Raw genomic sequence first — 26,139 nt, 5'->3', positions numbered from 1 at the left:
TTTTGAACTTCAATACGGCCGTATTGAAATTCAGAAATTTCAATACGGCCGTATTGAGTTCAATACGGCTGTATTGAAGCTTCAATACGGCCGTATTGATTTCAGTACGGCCGTATTGAAGTTTCTGAAACTTCAATACGCCGTATTGAGTTCACTGCGGCCGTATTGAAGCTTCAATACGGCCGTATTAAGTTCAGTACGGCCGTATTGGGCTTCATTCCCTCCACTTCCTTATTTTGAGCTATTCTAAGACCTCTAGACCTACAGAGAACCCTCCTAGGGCCTTCCAGGAGTCCTTCTGGCTGATCTTCCTTCAGTCTTCGAGAGTCTTCAAGCTTTATTTCCGACCCGGACAATTTTAGGGGTCTACAGCTGCCCCCCCTTTACTTAGTCGGACGGCCTTTTGGTGTATCGGCTGACAAGTAAAGGAGTTGACCCAATTGTCCGGGTGATGCGCCGACCTTCTGACTTGTAGCGTCTTCCGGTGGAAAATTGTCGAGTAGCCTCTCCAGGTTTTGCTTTGCTTGCTGCCCAAGCTGGAAGCTGTGAGTACCCGCCTCTCCAGGCCTAGCTTCACTCTTTGTTCGAGCCGGAAGCTAAGTACCCTTGTGACAACGGTAAGCAGTGTGAGTTTCGCCTCTCCAGGCTTAGTCTCGCTCTTTGTTCGAGCCGGAAACTAAGCACCTTTGTGACGACGGTGAGCAGTGTGAGTTTCGCCTCTCCAGGCTTAGTCTCGCTCTTTGTTTGAGCCGGAAACTAAGCACCTTTGTGACGACGGTGAGCAGTGTGAGTTTCGCCTCTCCAGGCTTTGCTTTGCTTGCTGCCCAAGCTGGAAGCTGTGAGTACCGCCTCTCCAGGCTTAGCTTCACTCTTTGTTTGAGCCGGAAGCTAAGTACCCTTGTGACAACGGTAAGCAGTGAGTACCTCCTTTCCAGAGATAGCTTCGCTCATTGCTCGAGCCGGAAGCTGCATACCTCCGTGTTTGTGACGACGGGGTAGCGTGAATATTTCCTTTTCAGGGATTTGTGATGATTTTGTCTCCACAGTCCACGATGCTGCTTCGACGGTTGTTTTTTGATTTTTGTGCCACTGAGGGCTGGATAACGCAGGGATCCGTCTAGGGGATGTGCAGTTACTCATAGGTTTTTTGTGTCCCAACTTTCCATTGCGTAGTTGGTGCCCACTGGGGAATTTCTGATTCCTTAGGGATGCAGACACAAAGATGCTCTTTCTGATGTGAGCGGTGCCTTATGATTGGCTGACGTCCTTTCGACGTTGGTGGAGTATCCCGGTTATCCTTGTTCGGGTAACTCTTTTTGATTTTCTGATTTTTTGCTGCCTTTGTGTAGGCTGTTATCCGCTGGGATTCTGGATGTTGATTTTGATTAGCCTCTTCTGTTAGGCATATCACCTTGATGTTCAATGATTGGCTGAGAGCCAGATTCCACTTGGGGAATGATTATTGATCTTTTTATGATTTTTCCGTTTGAAGGAGTGCCTCTTATGTAGGCGATTGGGGAATGGGGTTCAGTGTTCGGCTGAGTGCCGGATTCCGCTTGGGGAATGGTTATTGATGTTTTTTGATTTTTCTCCTTTTGCAGGGATGCCTCTGAGTAGGCGATTGGGGAATGAGGGATCTTATGTATCCCAGAGTATTATTTAGGAAGCCTCTACAGGCTTAGCCTCACTCGACACTTGAGTTGGAGAGCTATCTTCACTGAGGAAGTTTAAGTCCTTTGACTTGGATATTCTGCTTGGGAGATCGTACTTCCATTGGGGATTTTGACGATCTTGCTTGATAGCTCTTGCTGGGGATTTTGAATCCAAGAGCATGAGTTGAGGTTCCCTCTGGGGAGTATTATTTCTGCGAGCCTCTCCAGGCTCATTTATTCTTTGATGTGGAGGATGAGGAGTATTTTGGTAAGCCTCTCCAGGCTCAGTTATTCTGTACAAACTGATGAGTATTGTTTCGGCAAGCCTCTCCAGGCTCGGTTATCTTGTGCAATCTGTTTGCTGGATTTTCTATATCCTTGCCTTTTTTATTTTCGGCTTTTTCTGTGTTTTGCCTTTTCTTCTGATTTGGCTTTTTCTGGATTTTGCCTTTATTATGTTTTTGGCTTTTGCTGTACAGAAATTAAAAGTGCCAAAGAAATTAAATTCAGTTATTATGAGAGAGTATTATTTCGGCAAGCCTCTCCAAGCTCAGTTATTTTGTAGGAGTATTATTTCGGCAAGCCTCTCCAGGCTCAGTTATTCTGAGAGTATTCTTTCGGCAAGCCTCTCCAGGCTCAGTTATTCTGAAAGAGTATTATTTCGACAAGCCTCTCCAGGCTCAGTTATTCTGTGGGAGTATTGTTTCGGCAAGCCTCTCCAGGCTCAGTTATTCTGAGAGTATTCTTTCGGCAAGCCTCTCCAGGCTCAGTTATTCTGAGAGTATTTTTTTCGGCAAGCCTCTCCAGGCTCAGTTATTCTGTATGACGCTGTTGATTTTCTGAATCTTTGCATTTTGTTTGCTGCTGTCATACACAAGCAATTTTTCTATTTTTTCTATTTTATGCAATTGCCTCATGATGAGGTCTTTGAATGTGCAATTAATTGTGCGCGATGCACAAAATGCAAGTTTAATTTATTTTTATTTTTTGGAAAAAATGAATGGCTTCCCCTATCCTCTTCTTCTTGGAGGAATTTTGTCATTGGTGTGAGGGAGGATTTCTGTTATTGCCAATACGGCCGTTATTCATTTCAGTATGCCCGTATTGAATTGAAAATTTGTTCATAACCCTAATTTTGGTACGGGCATACTGAACACGATACGGGCGTATTGTTTTTCTGAAGTTTATATATTTTTTGTTTTTTCAATAAACAGAGAATAAGTGATCTTCCAGTACACCTATCATCTGTATGCATGTATGCAGTATGATGCACCTAATTCTATTTGATTCTTTTTTTCAAAAGAATTAACCGATGCGTTTTTGTGTTTGGATTTTGCCATTCCTCCAGACGGACTGTGCTCTGCCGATTTCTGTTACCGAGGAATGATGCATATTTGATTTTGGTGTCATCAACCAAATGATTCTTCCCTTTCTTTAGAAGATGTGTCAACCCTCCTATTGACCACTATATCTCCATGTTTCCACTAGATTATTCAAAAATCGTTGGGACAAGAGAGAAAAGAAGGAAAGGATATATATTTTCAAAAGTTTGTGTTTTAGAGGGGATTATTTTATTTTTGAAAAATGGATTTTGTAAGAATGGCTGGCCATTGGTAGGCTTATTGTGTTTAGGCTTGTTTGATTAAACACTTATGAAGTTAAGCACATCTTTGTTATTAATGATTGTGCTTTGACAACTTGGATAGCTTTTCTTGAGCCCCTTGTTGAATTCATTTGATGGTACCATCATGGATTTATTTTGTTTTTCTGTTTGTCCTTATTTTTGCCTAAAACCCCCTTTTGTGGCGTTTTAGCGGACCTTTGTTTTTTGTTCATTTTTGTAACCCTAACTTTTGCCTAGGTCACCCTTTTGTGGGATTCCTAGCGAGTCTTTTGCTCTTATTTTTGCGCAGTCCCCTTTTTGGGTTTCCTGCCGAGCTTATTATCTTTAGGATTTCTTTTATCCATGATGGCACTTATTGATGCCAAGAAAAGGTGCTCCAAGCTATCATGCACACTTCCACATAAAAATGATGCGGGTTTATTGATTATTAAGACGATTTTAACCTCACTTATGTTTATTCAAACAGGGTTAAATGACGTGGTTTAGAATTTTATTGCAAGCAAGAAAAGAAGCAATAAAGAATTAATGAAGAATGATTTTATTATAATCATGATGGAAACATGTGCCCTATCGAGGCTCGGGGGTCGGGCTGTCCCCGAGGAGTGATCTCTAATAGTCACTGAATTTACACATCCCTATTAGAAGGAAAAGGACACTTGATGACGACAGCTGGCCTTGACGTTTGTGAACCAGCCTTCCTAAAGGTCTGGCTTAAAGAACGTCGAGAAGGATCTTGATTCCTCTTCGTTCTTTGATCTTTAATAGGGTTGTATCCTAACCCTTGTTTCCCCGGATTGTCCTTGATAATGGGTAGCTCCGGGATTCCTTGGGAGTACTTGCCTAATCCTTGTCCTGGCAAGTATCCGTTCTTTGTGAGCATATGAGCTACCTTCTTCATTTCTCGGGGAAACGTTTCAACATTGGCAATTTCCAATGCTTGGAAGGCGGTTTCCAAAGCTTCCTCTGCTGCATCCACATAAGGTATGTTGGATGGCTTGCTGATGAGTATGTCATCTTCAGCTTGTACAGTCACCAGTTTGTCACCCACTATGAACTTGACTTTCTGGTGGAGCGTAGAAGGAATAGCTTTTGCATCATGAATCCAAGGTCGGCCAAGGAGACAGCTGTATGTTGGAGTAATGTCCATCACTTGAAATTCGACGTTGAAGATAGTGGGTCCAATTTGGATTGGAAGATTGATCTCTCCCACCACTTCTCTTTTAGAACCGTCGAAAGCTCGGACGATCATGTTGCTCGGGCGCATTTGGATTCCCTTGATTGCCAATTGCTTGAGCGTTCTTTTTGGCATTACGTCCAGGGAAGATCCATTATCTACCAAGACTTTTAGCGATGTGATACTCCTTGCACTTTATAGAGATGTGCAAGGGCTTGTTGTGGTTTGATCCCTCGGTGGGGATTTCTTCATCGATGAAGGTGAGGTGATCATTAGCCGTGATATGACTAACAATCCCCTCAAACTTGTCTTGGGAGATAGTGTGCGACACGTATGCCTCGTTCAAGACTTTCAACAGAGCTTGCCGATGCGGTTCGGAGCATAGGATCAACGACAACAGAGTAATCTTTGCTGGCGTCTTATGAAGTTGATCCATGATGGAGTACTCGCTCTGTCGGATATATTTTAACAGTTTGTCTGTCTCCTCCTCGGATTCCTTATTTTCCTCGGTTTTTTCTTCTTTTTCTTTCCCTTTATTCTTGGGAGCTTTGTCATGAAGATCTTCGGGAGTGTAGATCCTGCCACTCCTAGTCATGCCCCCAAGTCCAGCGATGTTGGAGATATCGCTGTCGGCAGAAGAGTGGATGTCGTATATCCACGGCACAGCCTTATTTGATTTGTAAGGGAAAGGCCTTGGGACTGTGATCCTTAATGGTGTCGGACCTTCCCCTTTATTCGTCTTGATTACCAACAACGGAGTTGATGTGCGCTCGATTGGCACGGTTGTTGGCTTACACGAACGGCGTGCGATCCATTCTTTGAACATACGCATCGACTAATCCTTTCTTTTTATTAATGTTTATTAATGGATTACTAGGAGAGATGTATGACTCCTAGATTCCTCCATGATCTATATGCATGATATGAGATGATGGCGATGAATATGCATGCATTGTGTTTATTGAACTAAGCATTATCATGTTTTCGGGATGTCCCTAAGATGATGCATGATATTGCTTGGTTTGGATAAATAACCCTTTTTTCTTTTTTTGGGTATTTTTATTTATTATATTTTTTGTATTTTTGGGTGAAAAGGGAAACTACCTATATGAATGTAATGAAGGTAGATGTTAACACCGTATAATGGAAGATTCTTATTCCTATTTATTCTTATTTTTAAAAGAATAGGAATGTTGTATGTTTAAAGAAATGCAATGTATGCTCAAACAATTTCACATAAACAGTGCACAAACAATTCACTCATCCACGAACAGTCACGAGCGAATCACGAGGTAGGGGTCTCCTGCAGAAAAGTGCATATTCAAGGAGGATCTAACTGTTCTCACTTGGTCAAAGGCCCCCAAGGTGCCCCCATTATAGGGACCCAATTCCTCTTATCGTAGGTCGATGGAAAGCTCCAACGCACCGTCGGACTCAAGTTCATGGTTATCACCTTGAGTGATGTTTTCCGACAACGGTCTCGTAGGCTCCTATAGACCCATTCAACCGGCCGTACTAACATCCACTCCCTATGGATTACCACTCATGCCCCCGGGTATAGAGGGAACTGTTGTGTGCAAAGGTTTGTGTGCAATTTTTATTTCAAACAATTGCGGAAATTTAAACAAACAACAGTTATTTAAAGCCAAATATATAAAGCATGTTATCATACAAGCAAGGGGTAATGAAGTAATTTTAACTATTATTTGTTAAAAATAATCTGTCACTAAATGGGACTGACTCTCGAAGCTTCCCCAGTGAAGTCGCCATCTGTCGCCACCGGCCCAAACAGGCCTCGGCGGTCGCGAAGACGGTCGAGCTCGCTTATTATTTTAGTTTTGAAAATGTATTGGATTATTAGAATGACTTGTTCTCAAACTGAGACCTTGTCGATCCTATCCAATTTATTTATTAAAACGTCTCACCAATCCATATTAATCCCAAGCGGGACCCTCCATGGATTAGTGGTTTTCGTAAAAGGAGGGTTCATGGAGTCGCCACCAATGTTTTACTCAAAACATTGGAAAAAGGGATAAGGCAATTGATTTTATAAATCAACTTTGGCCATTACAACCAGAGTTGGGTAAGGGAGTCGGTTACGCGTGGGGAAGGTGTTAGCACCCCACAGCGCCCCTTTCGGGTTCCCTATGACAGATTATTTTCTAAAATAACAGCGTAAAATTACTAAATTACCCCTATTTATTCTAAGCAATTATAAATTAACTATCTACATGATGACAGTTTAAATATGCACACAGAAAGCAGTAAAAGGAAGGATTTAAGAAGAAACCTCTTGAAGCGTGCTTTTATATATTGAGTAAAACTGGGAAGCTTTTTGGCGTTCCCTCGCTCTACAAGCTCGCCCGCTCCTTCTAAAAACTTTTAACTATGGAAATCCGGAGGATTTCCCTTCGACTAGGTTCGATCCTCAAGCAAAATGGCTCGGGGCTCAAGAACTTCGTCGGATCAACTCTCCGAGTGATTTCTAGGGCAGAACACTGCTCAAAAACCCCAGAATACTCAAGGAGAGGGTTAAAACTGTGTGAAAAAGTGTGGAATGACGTCCAATTGACGTCATATTTATAGGGAATAGGCGCAATACGGCCTACAGAAGCAATACGGCCGTATTGAAATTTTTGAACTTCAATACGGCCGTATTGAGTTCAATACGGCCGTATTGAAATTCAGAAATTTCAATACGGCCGTATTGAGTTCAATACGGCTGTATTGAAGCTTCAATACGGCCGTATTGATTTCAGTACGGCCGTATTGAAGTTTCTGAAACTTCAATACGCCGTATTGAGTTCACTGCGGCCGTATTGAAGCTTCAATACGGCCGTATTAAGTTCAGTACGGCCGTATTGGGCTTCATTCCCTCCACTTCCTTATTTTGAGCTATTCTAAGACCTCTAGACCTACAGAGAACCCTCCTAGGGCCTTCCAGGAGTCCTTCTGGCTGATCTTCCTTCAGTCTTCGAGAGTCTTCAAGCTTTATTTCCGACCCGGACAATTTTAGGGGTCTACAGTCACTTTATTTCTTTTTTTTTTTTTTTCCTTATAAAACAAAACCAATAGTAATGTGTTAGGAGAAGTTCGTTAGGGAATGTATTCTGATAGTTCAATTTTATGTCATTTATGGAGACAAGTAATAACTCATCTCACATATCTCATTAGCGGTCAATGGTTGAATTTTTTATTTCCAAAAATCCCAATATTAATATAATTAACACAAATTCTATTTACCAAATTATTAAATAATAATTACTTTGTATTAAATAAGTAATTAAATTTGCGGAGCATGGTCAACTTATATTTAAAATTATAACGTAAAAATTACATATAAAAGACTTATCTATATATTAAGAATTTTTAATTCAATAATTGAATCGTTAGAATTTAATATAGAATATGAGTTATATATATAGAGAGAGAGAGAGATTGTGGATTCACTTGTTCCAAGAGTAAGTATTACTCAACTCAATAACTCATGTTTTACATCAAATTTCAACGATCTAATTGTAATAGCTTGAACAAACTAAAATGAAAGGGATCCAGAGATTTGTATAAGTGTGAGATTGTATAATTGAGGATGACTTAAAGAAGTTAATCCTACTATCTATACTAATAAGATGTATCTATTTTTTGGTAGCTCATTACAAAAGAACTTCACAATTAAACATGTTTGTCTTTGAGTAATTTAGGGATGAGTGAGCTTCTGGTAAGTTTCTTAGAAAGTGTTCGTATGAGAACAAAGCACGTCGAAAAGTTTTGTACTGATTTGTCGAATTAGTTATTGATCTTAAAAACAAACAAACATCTTAAAAAGGACTACTTATGGAAGATTTTGACGGGTGAAGGGTTTTGACCAACACGAAGTTGTGTGAAATATCACTTATAAAATGTTGTGGAATGAACCATTGAGACTTCTCATATCTAAGAGGTGTTATACCCACAAAGTTGAATTAAAAGTTCTTAATGCAAAGTTTTAAAAATTTTGAAAATCATTATGCATTAAAAACTTTAATTTAATGGGTGAATTGGTAAAATTTGATATAAAACATGAGTTATTGAGTAGAGTAAGTCTAAACAAACTTACTCTTAGAGTAAGTGAAACCCTCCTCATGTGTGTGTGTATATATATATATATAAAGAGAGATTTGTTTACTCTAAGACTTACTCTATTTAATAATTCATATTCCACATCAAATTTCAATGATTCAACCGTTGAATTTAAAATTCTTAATGCATAGACTAAGTCTACAAATTTTAACAAAATTTGAAAACTACTTGATATTTCGTTTCATTAATGTAAATTAACGTATAAAATGATTTTATGATTATCTGTCAATTTGAATTAATAAAATGAAATATCAAATGATTTTCAAAATTTTTTTAAAAAAATTTAAACTTGATCTATATATTAAGAATTTTAAATTCAACGGTTGAATAATTAAAATTTAGTGTAAAACATAAGTTATTGAATAGAGTAAGTTTAGATAAACTTACTCTTGAAGTAAACGAATCTCTATTTTATATATATATATATATATATATATATATATATATATATATATATATATATATATATATATGTATTTGATTACAGTTGTGTTAAGTAATTTAGAGAAAAATAATAACTCTAATATCGTCTTCGTAATCCTGTGAATAAAAAAAATTAATTGACGCCAAGTAAGTTTTTTTAAGACGTAAAATGTCAGTTATTCAATAGTTTATTTTTATAATAAATAAATTAAACATATTTTGCAAAATAGAACAGAACTATTTAAATGCAAGCCTGAGATTTGAATTAAGATTTAAATATCCGTCGATAGAAATGTCTACATTCATGCCTAGAATTGCATTCGATGGGATTTTTTTTTCTCTCCAAAATTTGGTTCTTTTGGCATTTTATAGATTAGGGAATATTTAATTTATACATATTCAGAAGAAAAAAAAAATTACTCTCATTTATTGATTTACAAGTTTTTAAAATATTTCTAATTACTTCATTTGTATTCTTTGTAAGGCATAATGTTGAACTCAAAATAATATTAATGTTTTACAAACTAATCTTAATTACTCATCAACTACATAGGTTATTGATGAAAAAAAATATAAAGGATGAAAACAAATATAAAGAAGTGTTGAAATTTTAAAAGAACAAAAGTTTTGAAATATATATATATATATATATATATATATATATATATATATATATATATGAAGAGATATCCGTTTACTCCAAGAGTAAGTCTACTTAGACTTATTTAATTCAATAACTCGTGTTTTACATCAAATTTCAACGATCCAATTATTGAATTAAAAAATTTTAATACATAGATCAAATTAGCAAATTTTTTAAAAATTTGAAAATCATTTGATATTTCGTTTCATTAATTAAAATCAATGTATAAAATGATTTTATGATTATCCGTCAATTTGAATTAATGAAATGAAGTATCAAATAATTTTTAAATTTTTAAAAAATTTGCATATTTGATCTATGCATTAAAAACTTTAAATTTAATGGTTGAATCGTTAAAATTTGATGTAGAACATGAGTTATTAAATGAAGTAAGTCTACGTAGACTTACTCTTGGAATAAATGAATCCCTCTTATATATATATATATATATATATATATATATTAGTTAATCATTTATACACTATCAATGTAAAGTTTCTTACATTGGCAACCAATCAAATCTTTTAAATTATTTTATTTTATTTTTATTTCATTAAATAAGCAACTGACATGGTACTATTAAAAGATATGATTGGTTGCCAGTGTAAAAAAACTTTACACTAGCAGTGTATAGGTGATTGACTCTAAAAGGAACTCTTGTTTAAGTTGTTCCACTAAATAACTCATGATCTATGTTGAATTTTAACGATTCAATCGTTAAATAAAAAAATCTTAATGTATAGATTAAGTCTACAAATTTTTAAAAATTTAAAAATCATATGATACTACATTATATAAATTTAAATCAACGTATAAAATTTTGATTCATACCAATTGAGCCAATTATTTGATACAATATTTAATAGGATTAATGATGTTTTTGTTAGGTTAAAAGACAATTCTAGATACCATTGATCTTAAGTTTTATTATTAACAAATATAAATGTCTTTGATTAATAGTATAAACTTTTTGAATTGACTAAGACGAATATTTCACTAAAATGAAAGTCACCAAACAAGATGAATCTTGTAAAAGAAAATAATTGTATTAAGATGATTCTGCTAATGGATAAGACGAATCATTAGTCATGAAAAGATATATGTATTAAATCTTAATAATCTATGATCTCTAAATAAGAAATTAACTACATCTGAATAATTCCTTAATAGATTGCATTTAAAAATGCTTCCTTGGTACCAACGTTATACAAAAAAGGAAAGAAAGACATGTTTTGCATTAGAAAAGGACAAACACATTTCTACAAACATGAAAAGTTGTTTCATCACTACTTGATCGGATAAGAAGTGACAATTTAGTAAAAGCATTTAATGCAAACATTTATTACACCAACAAATACTTCTCTTTTCAAGAAGCAAATCATGAAGACAAACAAAGCAAGTCACGAGAAAGAAGCTCAAGAATTTGTAATGGTCATCTTCATTGAAACCATATAAAAGAAAACTTAAAGCTCAAAAAGAAGACAATTGACAACTACAAAAACTACATTCTTTTTTTTTTGTAAAAAGTCTTTGTATTTAATTTTTTGTATCATGTCTTGATAGGAAGACGAAACAACATTGTAAACCTTAATAACTCTAAGTTATTGGGTTTGAGCTTAAAGAGGCTTGATTGTCAAAGAATACTCAGTGTTAAAGTTTGGAGAGACTGTGTGAAAAGAATACATGGTAGATTGCTTGAAGAGGCAGTTCAAGGAATACTTATAGTTGAGCTAGAAGTGACTTGATAAAGAATACTTGTATCTTTGAAAAGATAATGAAATTTGATTTAATTGGATCAAGAATTAGACATAGTCTCGGTAGTTGAGAGGAACCAATATAAATTCTTGAATTCATTCTTTTCTTTGTTTGCTCTCTAATATCTCTCATGATCACTACTTCATTGTAGTGCAAAAAGTGAAAGTTTTTTAGCAACACTATTCAACCGCCTTCTAATGTTCCTTTTTTCTTCATAGTTTTAATTCTTGAAATATTTCTAAATTTTTTTATTTTCCCTTACTTTTTTTTCCTGCCACAGGTTTTTCTATTCCTCTATATTAGAGACTAATCATACTCGTGGTATTGTAATTGTTGCTAACTCAATGAGTTTTCACAAATAGAAATTGTATCTACAATATGTGAACATAGAGTGCTTAATCAATACTTCAACCAAGCAAGATTTTGTCCTTTACCTTTAAAACTAATAGTTTTCATTCATATAATTTTAAAAATATCTTAATTTTAATTCATAAAAATAATTTTTTCCCTCTTATACAAGGACTAAAATTTAAGTATTTCCAAAAATATAGAGAAACTTTTTTTTTTTCGTTAGAATATAGAAACTAATTTATAAATATTAATACAATTATTAATTACATTTTTTCAATTATGTACTTATATAAAAACTAATTTAAGGCAATATTAATTATTATCTTTTCAATTATGTACTTATATTTACCTAATTCATAAATACATTATATATTTAATGTAAATGAGAAAGAAATATTAGGGTAAAAGTCATACAGAAAAGTCAATACTAGTTTTAACACAAATAGGGATATGGAATATATTTTTAATTTGTATTTTATCCTCTTAAATGGACAAATATATAAAAAATAAAGATAATACTAACTTGAATATCAACATGAAAGTTTCTTTTATATTGCACATATTTTTTTTGGTAGAAACAAGTAGTAATTATGGGTTTGTAGGTAACTCATTTAAACTATATTTTATTATTAAGTTCCTTCAAATTATTTATTGAACATGCATTTAATTATCAATAATAATATTTAAGCCAATGCATTTTTCAAGCTAAATATTTATTATATGTAACTAAAATTTATAATATATATATATATATATATATATATATATATATTAAATATATTTAAATTTTTATAAATATAATTTCTTAAACATATAAATTATATTTTAGATTTAAAATAAATGATTTATATTCTGACACGAGATTATTTTTAATCATTGATAATTTATTTTAAAAATATTAAAATTTTATTCAAAAATAATATGTGATAAATAAAAAATTAAATTAAATAAGAAGTTGAAAGAATCTTTAAAAGCCTTTTTATCGAATAATAGTTCTTAAAAAAAATTGTGTAAAATGATTATTTGTGTTTAATATATAGAAGTTGATTTGTGATAAGAAAGCGCGCACATGCCCAATCTGGTTATGAGATTCTATAATAAATGTCCTTAGTAATTTTTTTTATATAAATAGTAGAGGCTCGAGATTGAGAAAGACACATCAAATTATATTATTTTCATATTTTCCTTCTTTCTCTTTTTTGATTACTGTCATGGCTAGAAAGAAGGTAGACCTTACATACATAACCAATGACTCGAAGAGAAAAACAACGTTGAGGAAAAGGAAAAATGGTTCGAGAATAGTTCCTCCTTAATTCATTTCAATTATATGTAGTGCTAGCTTTGTACCATATGTGCATTTTCCATTTAATAAAATTTCAATATCTATTTGATTCTCATTTTTTTCTCATTTTTCTTTATGGATTTTGCTATGTTTCCTAACAGGTTTGATCAAGAAGATTGGTGAAATCAGTATCCTTTGTGAGGTTGAGGCATGCGCTATAATTTATACTCCAGATGATCCTCAGCCAGAGGTTTGTCCATCTAACATGGGAGTCCAAAATGTGCTTTCTAGGTTTAGGCGAGTGTCTGAATTTGAACAAAACAAAAAAATGTTGAGTCAAGAGAGCTTTTTGAGTCAAAGGATCATTAAAGCCCAAGCCCAAATGAAGAAACTAAGTAATGCAACTAGGAAGAAAGAAATAACCCTTCTCATGCTTCAATACCTCAATGCTGGGAACATTTTTGACAATGCCAACATGATTGATCTAAATGATATCTCACGCTTGATTGATAAAAACTTGGGGGAAATAGAAAGGAAAAAAAATCTTAGTCGAGTCCAAGAGATGACCCCAAATGTTGAAAATGGAAGAATAACCATGACTCAAGAAAATCAAGCAATTATGAATAATGTTCAAGGGTTGAAGACCAATGTGGATGCCATGCAAAAACAAAATTAATTTATGGCCAAAATTTGTCTGAGATTTTAATGTTCCAAATTGTTGGCTTAGCCTATATGTCCCTTGAAAAAAAATGTTTTTCTTAGAAAGGTTTCAAGAGTCTCTCTTATTTGAAATTTTCATGACATGGTTCCCATAGATTTTGTGTTTTAATGTGTTTATGCTTAGGCACAATAATACCAAAGAAATGAATATTTGTCGTTATATTTTAAGGATTCGTTTGTCTATCAAATAAACAAAATCTCATTAGTATAAATAACAATAATTTGCAAGAATTTTCATACATGTCTACATGTATAGAAACAAGTCTTTGATATATTCGATTAGTTATCCAATAAAGATAGTTATCCCTATGTAATAAGGTTTAAAATAGTTTTTATTCTAGACAATTTCAATTATAATAGTTATGTTATGTGTATGTTGCATGAATTGTATTAAATTTCAATTGCATTATGGAACCACAAATGAGTCAATAGCTCATAAGAGTGCACATCGAGCGAGTTTGAGCTTGAAAAATCTAATCCACCATGAATGGATTTACAAATAAGTACAACCTACTTTCAACCATTTGTGCTTTTAGGTTGATATGGCTTTGGATTTGAATGCAGGGTATTTTAGGTTTTATCATTTTCACAATTAACATGTATAAAGATGACAAAATAGTGAAGGTAGATATGAAGCATTCTCAAAACAAATCTATCACGTATTTAGAGACAATAAAAATTACAAGGAACCTACTTTTTAATAACTTGGATTCAAAAGATGTAGACAAAGCCCACAACTTGTTGTAATAGAAATGAAGTTGAGAAAGACAAAAGAAGAGAAATAGAAAAATGGAGTCAGGGAGAAAATAAGTATAAAGGGAAAAAAGCCATAAAAATGAGCTTTTGTGTTAATGAGAGGCTAATAGGATATAATTGAGAAAAAAAGGCAGCAACAACACCACGTAAATTAAAAAAGAGGCAACACCATAGTGGCGGCTAGGTTTTTACAAAAAAACAAAAGATTAGGTTACAAACTGATAGAGTAGTATAGTTAAAATTAAGCATGGGCTTGGATGGTTGGGCCTACAATAGTTTAAGGTAGTAACATAACTGATTAAAACATGACCACTATGATCAAGTTTGGTTTTCTACGAATTTAAAATCTAAAACTAAACTCACCCATTATAACTCATATTAAACCAAATTTTTAACCCATTTTCCTACAAAACCCACTTGAATCAACCCAAAAGCAATATTTTTTTAATAAGTTCTCAATTTTGGGTCGTGCCTTAATTTCATGCCCAACCCTACTAGCTTATAATATGGACATTGTTTTCGAAAATTTTGAGATTGTATCAATATGAATCTTATGATCTTTGGAACATTGTGCACATCTATGTGGTTGCACCCATTATAGGACTCATCTCACTTAATTAAGAGTCATAGATAAAAACACTTTTAAAAAAATGGTCTCTTTCTATTAGTCAAGTGTGCATCATTTGATCAATATATTAAATATGCTAATATATTTACTAAATTAAGTGTCAAAGTGTCTTTATATATATTTTCATTGTTGTCATTCTACAAATTGAAAGAAACCTATTGCCACAAAAAAAAAGTTTATTTACAACTCAATAATATTTGAATTTCAAAATAATAAACTTATAAAGAGTTTATAATTCAAAATAGTTATACACACAATGCATATTTGCATTGTACTAAAAAAAAATTCTTATAGTATTTTTATAGATAATAAATTTATTTATTGATAAAGATTAAGCTGCAATTAGAAAGAATTTATTTATATTGAAATTATAATGATTGCTTGGTTATTGTGTCTTGAAGTGGTTCATTCTATCGTAATCATTTTAAGAAAAAAACAAATATTCATAATTACATAGTATATCTCATAATAATAATGAGGAAAATCATTTTACTATACATATAAAAAAGATATAAATGTATGCATAATGATGAGTAGGGTCAAATCTACAATGACTAATAGAGTTTAGTTGTTTTTTTTTTATCAAAATAATAAATCAATAAATAGAAAAAGTTTGGATGATTAGGTATTGAAACCAATGGAAACAAAGATTAAAAAACAAAAAAACAAATAAAATTGAAAAAGTTCAATAGAGAATTTGACCCAAATGGATATTTATAAATAAGAACTTAACAACCAAATGTAGAAACAAATGACTAGCCAAATGCAATATTAGGGAACCAAAATGAAAGGAACCTAATGTTCTATTATGACTAAAAAAAATGAACCATTGTCACTACACCATGACATCGTAAAAATAATACTAAAATGAATCACCATAATGATTGTATAAAGTACAAAAATAAAATCATTATCAAGTTTTTACAATTGTTACCAATGATGTGAAAATAATAAAACTCTTCAAATTTCCAAACTTCATTCCAATCACACATCTAAATTTTAAACCTTCATTAAATTTAGGATACTCAAGTTTTTTATTTTCTTCAAATTTTTTATTAGTGTTATTTGAAGAGCTAACCATTTCAAAATGGAAATTTTCATTTGTGCTTTCAATTGACTTCTTATCAAAACCTAAAGGAGACTTATACTAGATGTCCTTCACACTTTCATAATCATCTAAAGAATACTAATTTTCCATAGTTCTTTTGTGATCTTTTGCCTCATATGCATCCCTTACAACCTTCACATCCTCTTTATAAACATTTGCATCTTATCATTTGTCATCTTCTTCCCCATGCACATAATCCTTAGACATACATTTAGTACTAATGTCATTGTATAACAACATCAATATTATGCTCAAAATAGACATATCTCCTTACCAATAACTCGATTATGTTACATATGTCCAATATATGTCAGTGATACCCTCCAAATGATGCAACTTATTATACACTTCTCTCTTAGGCATGAGAAAGTACAAGTCTTGAAACTAGTTGTAACATTGTCGATACTGAGATCGTAACGGGACGACAAAAATAAAATAATAATATGAAGCGCAACTAATGTTATTTTTACAAAAATCATTAGGAAAAAAACACAAAATAGAAAGCAGTCTACAAAAATCATATTTTTTTTTAGTTCGGGAGTCGATTACATGAAAAAAAGGTATTAGCACCTTACAATGTTCGTCTTAAGACGATTACCATTATTAATTAAGCAAATTATTTATAACTTGTAAAACATTTATCTCACCCTAAATTAATCAACATTAACTATAAGGATCAAATGTATTTTATTTAACTAATGCATTTTTTTCTAAAAAAAATTAAAATTATTATTGTTATATAAAAAGGAACCTAATATTTGTTTTTCTTCTTCTTTTTTTTTTTTGCTCGACAAGATTTATTTCTTGATCCTACGTATCTCTATGTGTAATGGAGAATCAAAGTCACGTAGTTCTTTGTAAAAAAAACTATTTGTGTGTTGATATATTTCTAATTAATTTAATTTTTTTTTATTAAATTTAGGATTTTTGAACTGTCTCAGCTTATTCACCCTAAAATATAAAATTAACTGAAGTGTACACCAAGTCCAATTCAATAAAAGATTTGATTTTTTATTATAATTGTTGTTATCGATTTTATTATTACTATGGTATATACTTAAAAGAAATTTTTGGTTGGATAATCTTATTTTGGAGAAAAAAAAATTAAAGATTACAAGTTGTCACAACTTGTACTTTAAATTCAAAGATTTAAAAACATGTCACATCTAATTAACATTTCTCCCATAAAATCTCTTATATGATGACTCCAAATAATTTTATTAAAAATTATACCAATATATATATATATATATATATATATATATATATATTACTTAATTATGTATTTTTGAATTTAGACAAAAACCTTAAGATAATAAGTTGTCACAACTTAAATCTTTAAGTTCTAGGATTAAATGAATGTCACATTCAAATAACTCATTTTGCATGATAGATATAATTAACACTAATGTTGATAAGAGAATATCACTATATAATAATAATAATAATAATAATAATAATAATAATAATTATTATTATTATTATTATTATTATTATTATTATTATTATCAAATAAAATCAATTAAACTATTTTTTTGTTAAAACAAGAAATAAAGACTATCACCTAAGATTAAGGAAATGCCACATTTAACTAATCTTGTTTTGTTTTTTTTTTTAATTTTTAAAAAAGATAAATATTATTAATATTGATATAATAATAGTAATAATAACTACTATTATCAATACCTTAATTGATTAAAGTAACGTGAGAACCTAATATATGTATGTAAATAAATTACTTAATTGATTATCTAATCCTTTGTTGTAAAATAAAAACAAATAAAATAAAATTTGCTAGTCATGTCCGTTATAAAATATCTTGGCAAAAAGGAAAATAAAAAATTTGATTAAACAGTTTTAGGGGATATTTGCTTCTTAATGGGCTTAGCCCGCGTAGCTCCCAGGAAGAAAGAAAACGGTGGTATTAAACTACGTTGAGCCCAAAACAAAAAAAAAAGGAAAAAATAAAAATAAAAATAAAAAAGGAAAGGAAGAAGGAAAAGGGTGGCATTAAGCCACGTTTCATGTAACAGAAAAGTAAGAAAAAGAGAGAAAAACGCGAGTGAGGCTAAAACCTCGCATTAAGGTTACGCAAGCCACATGCGGCTTCCTTAGACTAACCTAGACAACATGGGATCAACTCGGTACAAAGACACTGTAATGGTATCTGTAACACCTAATTTTCATAAATTATATTAATGATATTTTAGAAAATTATTTCAATATTTTAATATATTTATTAAGGGATTTTTTGTATCATTTAATTATTGATATGAATACTATTTTATTATAAAGCATGAGTTGTAATTTATTATTTTCAATAGTGATATAAAATGTATTTTTATGAAAGGTATTTATGAAGGATTATGCTCATGTTATTTATTAAAAAAGAGGAAAGTTACCGGAGTCATTCCACGCATTCACTCCTCTGACTCATTTTCTTTCTTTCTTATGCCTTCTAAAGAGCAAGGAGAACCCAGAGAAGAGAAACAACTGGATTCCGCTCATGCCTTATCTTTTGATCATCAAGGTAAAGGGGAGTGAGAAACCTCGCTCAAGGGTGTGAGAATAATTGTTGGGTAGCAGGATTGGCCTCCAATCCCTTGCCTAATGCATGCTCCAGGAACAGGTAGATTATGAAAGTTTTTTGTTTTAATATTTAAGTTTTCTGTTGGGTCTCTAGTTGGATGTGATGCGTAAATATGTGTTTGATTTTGAAATTAGACAAGTTTTGATATGAATTAAAGTGCTCTGTGGGTTCCTATGGGTAACCCTATGAGAAACAATTAGGGGTATGATCTTTTGACAAGATTTGAGGTAGTTTACATAAAATTGAGTATGGATTCGTGATCTGGGTGTTATTTGAAGTGTTTTTACCTATTGAATGTTGTAATTACGTGTTTGGTCGTGAAATACGCAAGATTTCGCGAAGTTAAGTAATGCATGTTCGCGTTGGGGCGCCGGGCACAGTTCTTAGCGTCGGGCATAGTTTTTAAGTCGACCTTAACTTTTAAGCTACTCTTAGTTTTTTTAAGCCGGGCGCAATTTTTTTTTAAGTCGGGCTTAACAGTTAAGCCAGGTACAATTTTTTTAAGTCGAGCACAAGAAAGTTTTGTTTAGCGGATTTCTCCATTTTATGCGCAACATTTAATTCGTCGAGCGCGCTCAAGACACATCGGGCGTGATGCTCCGCTTTTGGTGCGACATTTAATGCACCGGACGCGAGTTAGGATGTGCTGGGCGTGATCTTTATGATGTTTTACATATTTTGTCTTGTTTGAAGGTACAAATTGTGTGGGAATTGCCTTATTACTGTGTTAACGTAAGTGATGTATTTTATGAGCATGATAAAGACAAGAATCTCCAAATGATGATCTTATGAGTATGATTATAAGAAATTTGAAATGTGAACAAGTGACATGAGATATGATGTGAATTACATGCTATTGTGAATACTATGACTATGAGAATGTGAAACGTGATGAAATGAGATAAGACATGAAATTCCTTGACAAGTAAAATGTTGAGTCCATGAGTTTGTGAATGTGTGACATGCATCATATGCATTTATGTGACGGGATACGATATGGAGTACATCATTAGGGAAGGACCTCCAAGTGTGAAACATCTTGGAGGATTCCTAGGGGATAGTGGGATTTGAAAGGCCTAGTTCTGCCTGTTTGTGTTCATGGGACATATCTTGCCTGGCTTCGTTATCACAACGAGACCCTAACAATACATCCTTCTGGTTGAGAGTGCATAGTTGAGCCGGCATGTACTCCTAGACTACTCCAGGTATGTTGCTTCGGCAGCATACCACATGATATGTGATTATGAGACACGTGACTAGCGCCACATGCATGCATTTATGAGTCGAGTCCATGACATCATTGCATGATAGATGAATGTACATGTGATACTAATTATGTATGTGTATCGTTTATATGTGATTTGTGCTTGTGCCTTGTATTATGTTTGTTGTGTGTGTGTTGTCTAACTTTTATTTATGCACCTGAACCTGAGTGAGGTGTTTCTCACTCCCTTGTTGCTCTTTGTATGTATTTAAATTGTGTTGCAGGTGAATCAACATGAGGATGTTGGTGATGAGGCTTAGGCTTTAGTTGGGCGTGCTCTGATAGGATATTTGACATCGGGGCATAGTTAGGCTTAGTTTAGGATTTCATTATTGTTACTTTGTTTTGGGAAAACTCATGTTTCATTTTCTTGTAAATTATGCATTTGACCATGATTTACGTTTATGAATGTGAATTCTCTACTCTTATGTTAGTGGAATCATTCTTTTGATTCAATAGATTTTATTACCTCGAGAATATGTTTTAATAATTATTGTATATGTATGTTGGGGTAGAGGGTGACCTACATCCAATCTCACAATCAACCCGATTCAGAATTTCACTAAATCTTTAAACTCCAAAGTTTTACAATCACAACCAGTGCAATTTACTTGATAGTTTTGAAGAACCCCACTTCTTGAACCCCAAGAAGTGCCTTTATAGAAACCACTACAAATAACCTTGTCCTTTTGAGAAACCTACTTAAGAATTAACAAAGATAAAGTAACGGTAACACTTGATATACATAATCAATTAAAACAAGTGAAAAAGTTAACCCACAAAATCTACAATCTTCATGTACCTTGATGATGACTCATGCTTTCTTGATTCTTGATAAAAGACTCCTCAATTGATGAAATTCAGTTTCTCACGATCTTCTATCAAGAATTCACAACTCAATGTTAAACTTAGATGTTTAAACATAAGTCACACTTGACTTTTGAAATGAATTAATTATATAGAATTTTCTACCTAAAAAATCTATTATTTTAAAAGATAATCGATTATGTTGTTTTTTGTAAATCTGAAAACCCAACAAGAAAAACTTAGTCTACTGTTTTGATGGATAATTGATTATTTTTTAACCCAATTCTAAAATAATTAGTTATTTTGCTAGATGATCAATTACTTCCAAAACCGCTTCAAGCATTTTGAAAATAAAGGAAAATAATCAATTAATTTTAAAGATAAACAATTAATTTTATTAAAAACTCAATACCTCATTTGTTCACTTTAATTATTTTCAAATCAATTTTAAACGTTATTCATGTTATTCTTGATCATCAACCTTGATTTATAAGGATATTATAATATAACCTATTGATTTAACACTAAGCACAAAGCTTAAACATGCAACACAATAAAACAACCAATACAAGTTGCATTATTAACAAGAGGTTCCTTAGGTACACATTTGTAATCATCAAAACTCTTAAACTTGAGCTTGAATTTGATTAACAAAATTTGCTATTAATGATTAAAGAAGAGGATGAAGATCCTTGTGTTTTGGCTTTTCATGTTGAAGATGGAAGTCAATGTCAAGTGGTGTCATATTGTAATAAAGTAGATTTAGAGTTGTTTTCATTAAGCCTTGTTTAGATAGTTAGGGACAAATTTAGGATGAGCTAAGCTAATCTCCCTGATATTCAAAATAAGTAAAATAGTTAAAGAAGTTTTTCAAAAGCTTAAAATCAACCAAATCAAAAATCAATTAAGAGTAAATCATTCTAAAATGTGTTAAGGTTAATTTACTTTGATCTAATTGATTATAGAGCAGAGTAATCGATTACAATAAACATTTGGTTTTTTCAAATTACATAAAATGTTTTGATGTAATTGATTATAGAAAAAAGTAATCGATTACATGAAACAAAAAATACTTTGATGTAACCGATTATATAACCGGGTAATTGATTATATAATTATTAAAGTTCTATTGTTTGAGTTACAAAATTGTGCTTGGTCAGATTTATTTACATGGTGCACCAAGTTTTCTAAAACCTGACCAAGTTGCTCATGTAACCAATTACAAGATTTCATAATCGATTAAATAAGGAATAAAATGTAAAAGTCAAAAAACAAAGAGTTATATTTTAACCAATTACATGATGATGTAACTGATTACAAGTAGTTCACCTTTGTTTTTTTAGCAACAATAAGATCAAAGTAATATACTACATGACCAAAGTAATTGATTACATCAACACAATTATTTTCCTATATAAACTAACATACTTAACATTTGTATAGCGAGTTCAAAAAAATAAAAATAAAAATCTCTAAAGTTCAAAAGTGAATTTCTAAGAGAGAAAAACAAGGGTTTTCAATAATTTTTTCTATGCTTTCTCAATCAAGAAGATGAACAAGACTATGAGAGAAAGCAAAAGCTTGAAAGATTCATTTGTTCCATCTATGTTATTATTATTGTTGTTGTTGTTGTTATTGTTGTTGTTGTTATTATTATTATTATTATTATTATTATTATTATTATTATTATTATTATTATTATTATTATGTAGTTTTCAATAGGAATTTGTATCTCTTGATATTGTTTATTGAGCTTACAAGTTAGAGAAGGGATCTCTAGTTAAAGGATTATCAAAGGATTCATGTAAGGGTATGGGAGTGCCTTAGGGTCTAGGTTGATTAGTTGTCCTCATTGTAATCACATTTTATCTATAGTGGAATTCCTATGATCTAGGTTGATCATAGAAAACTAGAAACTTTATGTGAAAATTGAACCAGTATAAAGTTTTCATGTGAATCTCTTTTTCTCTAAGTTCTTTACATTACTTTAGTTTTAATTCTTGAATGTGATGTTGAAATTCACATAAAATGTTCTGTTTAGATGAAAACTAAGTAATTGATCTTTGTGGTTAAAAGTAAAGAAAGATATCTAAAGATCAAGAAACAAATTCAAGATTTGTGTTTTCTTGAGTGGCGTATGAATTCATAATTTATGGGGGATATTTTTGTTGTGCTATAAAGATTTAAAATCTTTAAAAGTTTTCAAACACCAATTCAAGCTCCCTTCTCAGTAAGTCTTGGGGTCTAACATTTTCTACCTAAAATAATTGATTATTTTATTCTTTGTGGATCTGGGAATCCAACAAGAACACTTAATCAATTATTTTTGTGGATAATCGATCATTTTCAAACCCAACTATGAGATAATTGATTGTTTTGCTAGATAATTGATCATTTCCAAAAATTACTTCCAAGCATTTCAAAAATAAGGAAAGATAATAGATTATTTTAAGTAAAAATTGAATACTTCACATTTTTCACTTCAATTCTTTTCAAATCAATTTGAAACATAATTCATGTTATTCTTGAGCATCAACTTATACGAAGATTATAAAATAACATATTGATTTAACACTAATAACAAAGCTTAAACAGGTACAAAGCAAAAATAACTAATACAAGTTGCACTCTTAACAAGAGACTCATTAGGTACACATTTGTAATAATCAAAACTCTTAGATTTGAGCTTGATCTTTATCAACAATAAACGCATCACGAACACACTTTAACACACAACTCAAGACACTTGACACATGAGCTCTTATACTTTTAATTCTATATGCATGTGGTACCATTAGTTCTTAACTTTAGAATGCATATATAAGAGAGCCTAAAAATACATGAAAATAAGATTCTCACATAATGGGTAAGCAACACACCCATACTCTCTTAAGAGGAAGTTCCAATATGAGTAAGTCAGAGTTCATACGTGACCATGTTACTCCTTATCACACATGCTACAAGATGTTCCTTACTATTAAAACTCTAAAGGCAAAGCTAAAAGACAATAAATACTTCCTATCTAAATTTACAAACCGATACCTCTAAGAAAAAAACAAATGCATGAACTATAACATAACACAACAAAAATGACATAAGTTAGGCCAAATTTGATAGTTGTATATAAAGGGCGAGGAAGACATTCTAAGTGGGAAAAAAATGGGATTCTCATGTATAAAGATCTAAAAGAAAAACTAAGAGTTGTATTTACAATCTCTTGAAATCTCACCACTATTATTACTGTAATTTAATTTTTTCCTCTCTCTCTGCGCAACCAAATGCATGAACTTCCCCACGCGACAGTTTCCTTCTTCCCTTTTCTCTATGACGTGAGTTACTGAGGTAAACCCAATCCCTAATTTAGAGCTAAACCCTCCACTTCTTCACTAATTCCCAAATTGCTTATTTTGTTGTCCATTTTTCACTCTTCACAAACCCTAACCATTGTTCTCCCTTCTCAACGCAATTCCCCCGTGTCAGAATCTTCATTAGGGTTTGTGAAAGAATCATGTCGAGCGCGTTAAGCTAGAGACACCATGTCGTGATTCAAGCTTTGTTGTCACGAGGCCTGCTCATGGAGAAGGACTTGCACTCCATGTTTGAAGAATTCACCAAAAGAAACCTAGGTTTTTGTTTTCTCTGAACATGTTATTCCTTTTTATTTTTATTTTCTTTTATTGTGTTTTAACGACTGTAGTTAGGGCATTTGGCTCCTGGAGGGGCTCCAAGGCATTCTTGCTAACTTAATCCTTGATTTGGGACTCATCACAAGTTTTTTGTTTCTTTCCAGAAATGTGTTATTCTCCATGAGTTCAGCGGGTGTTGCCAATTACCAATAAGGTTTCCTTTTTCTTGTTGAAAAGTTGTATTTTTTTTTAACTTAGTTTGAAGTTAGGGGGCATTAGGAGGAATGTTTTTACTTTTAATCTGGAGTTGAGAATGGTAGTTTTTTAAGTTTGGTTTATCTTCTAAAAAATAATATTGTTAGGGAACATGGTTTTCTGGGAATGAATGTTTTTCATACAATTTCTCACCAAATTGTTCCCATGGAGAGGTAAGAATCTAACGTTCCTGAGTTAAAATTAATATTTTATTGTGTTAAAAATATTGTGTTACCTTAGTTCGTTTAGTTAATGCAGTAAAAAATTTTGATTCCTTAACATTTATAATCATTCCCATGAAAAATGTTTCCTACTACCAAACACTCCCTTGGGTTCTAATTGATTATTGGGTCAACATTGAGGAAGGATGAACATTGAAGGTGAAAGGTGACATGATTTGAATTGAATTTGAATATTAATTGCTTGCAAATAAATACTTTATTTTTGGAAAATAGAAATAGAAATGGGTGTTTGTGGTTCATTTGTCCTTGATGGGTTTTTATTGTGACCTTGACTTGACTGTGCTTGTCTTTGCTAGGCACTGATCCGCAACTGTCTGTGCTTAGTTGTGCTAATTTTGAGTTGCGTGCCTGCATAGATCAATATGATGGTCAAGTTTATTATGGGGTGGTGAATACTGTTTCAGATGAACATTCCAAGTTAGGCACGAAGTATACTGTTCCTCAAATTGCCCTTTATAAGGCCATTGTAAGTTTTGCTTTACTAGCTTGTGTTTTTTTTGTCTGTTGGTGTACATATGTGAATATGTACTAGGCTTTACAAATTGGTTTGTGTAATGCTTTTAGTTTTTGCGGTTCTGTGTCTTCCAGTTGTGCACCTGTGTTTGTCACTGGGTGCATAGTAGATATAATAGAAAGAGAATTTGCTCAACCTAAAATTTTGTGTTTATATATTAATTAGTGTTTTAACTTGTCCAATTCTAAGACATGTTTGTTATCTATAATTAAAATTTATAATATATATATATATATATATAAATATTATGTTTGAATATATAAATTATATTTAAAATTTGTATAAATAAAAAAATTTAAACCTATAAATTATATTTTATATTGTTACATAAAATTTTTTATTTATTGATAATTTATATTAAAATATTAATATTTAGTTCATAAATAATTATGATAAATAAAAATTGAATTTAAAAAAAAAAACTAAAAAACTTCCTATAAACTCTTTCATCGAATTCTAAAAATACTATTACGTAAGATAATAATTTAATTTAATATATAAGAATTTATTTAAATTTAATATAAGTGGAATCATTTTTAAAAAATTTAAACAAATTTCTCATGTAATTTTATAAATATTTAAATAAAGTAAAAGAAAATATGTGAG

At 31.9% G+C, this 26,139-nt stretch overlaps 1 long non-coding RNA gene across 2 annotated transcripts; it reads left to right on the top strand.

Moving 5' to 3' along the window:
* Positions 1-24,018: 24,018 nt before the first annotated feature.
* On the top strand, positions 24,019-25,675 carry LOC109791393 (uncharacterized). 2 transcript variants are annotated; one of them, XR_002239018.3, is made up of 4 exons: positions 24,019-24,238; positions 24,377-24,522; positions 24,687-24,736; positions 25,316-25,675. It is a non-coding gene; the product is annotated as an uncharacterized LOC109791393 (long non-coding RNA). The 2 variants fall into 2 exon arrangements; XR_014431420.1 differs by having other exon boundaries at positions 24,023-24,238; positions 24,687-25,675.
* The last annotated feature ends 464 nt before the right edge of the window (positions 25,676-26,139 follow it).

Source organism: Cajanus cajan, chromosome 2 (assembly GCF_000230855.2).
Source record: "Cajanus cajan strain Asha chromosome 2, NIPB_CcT2T_4, whole genome shotgun sequence".
NCBI lineage: Eukaryota > Viridiplantae > Streptophyta > Magnoliopsida > Fabales > Fabaceae > Cajanus > Cajanus cajan.
This window is presented reverse-complemented; position numbering and strand designations above follow the sequence as displayed.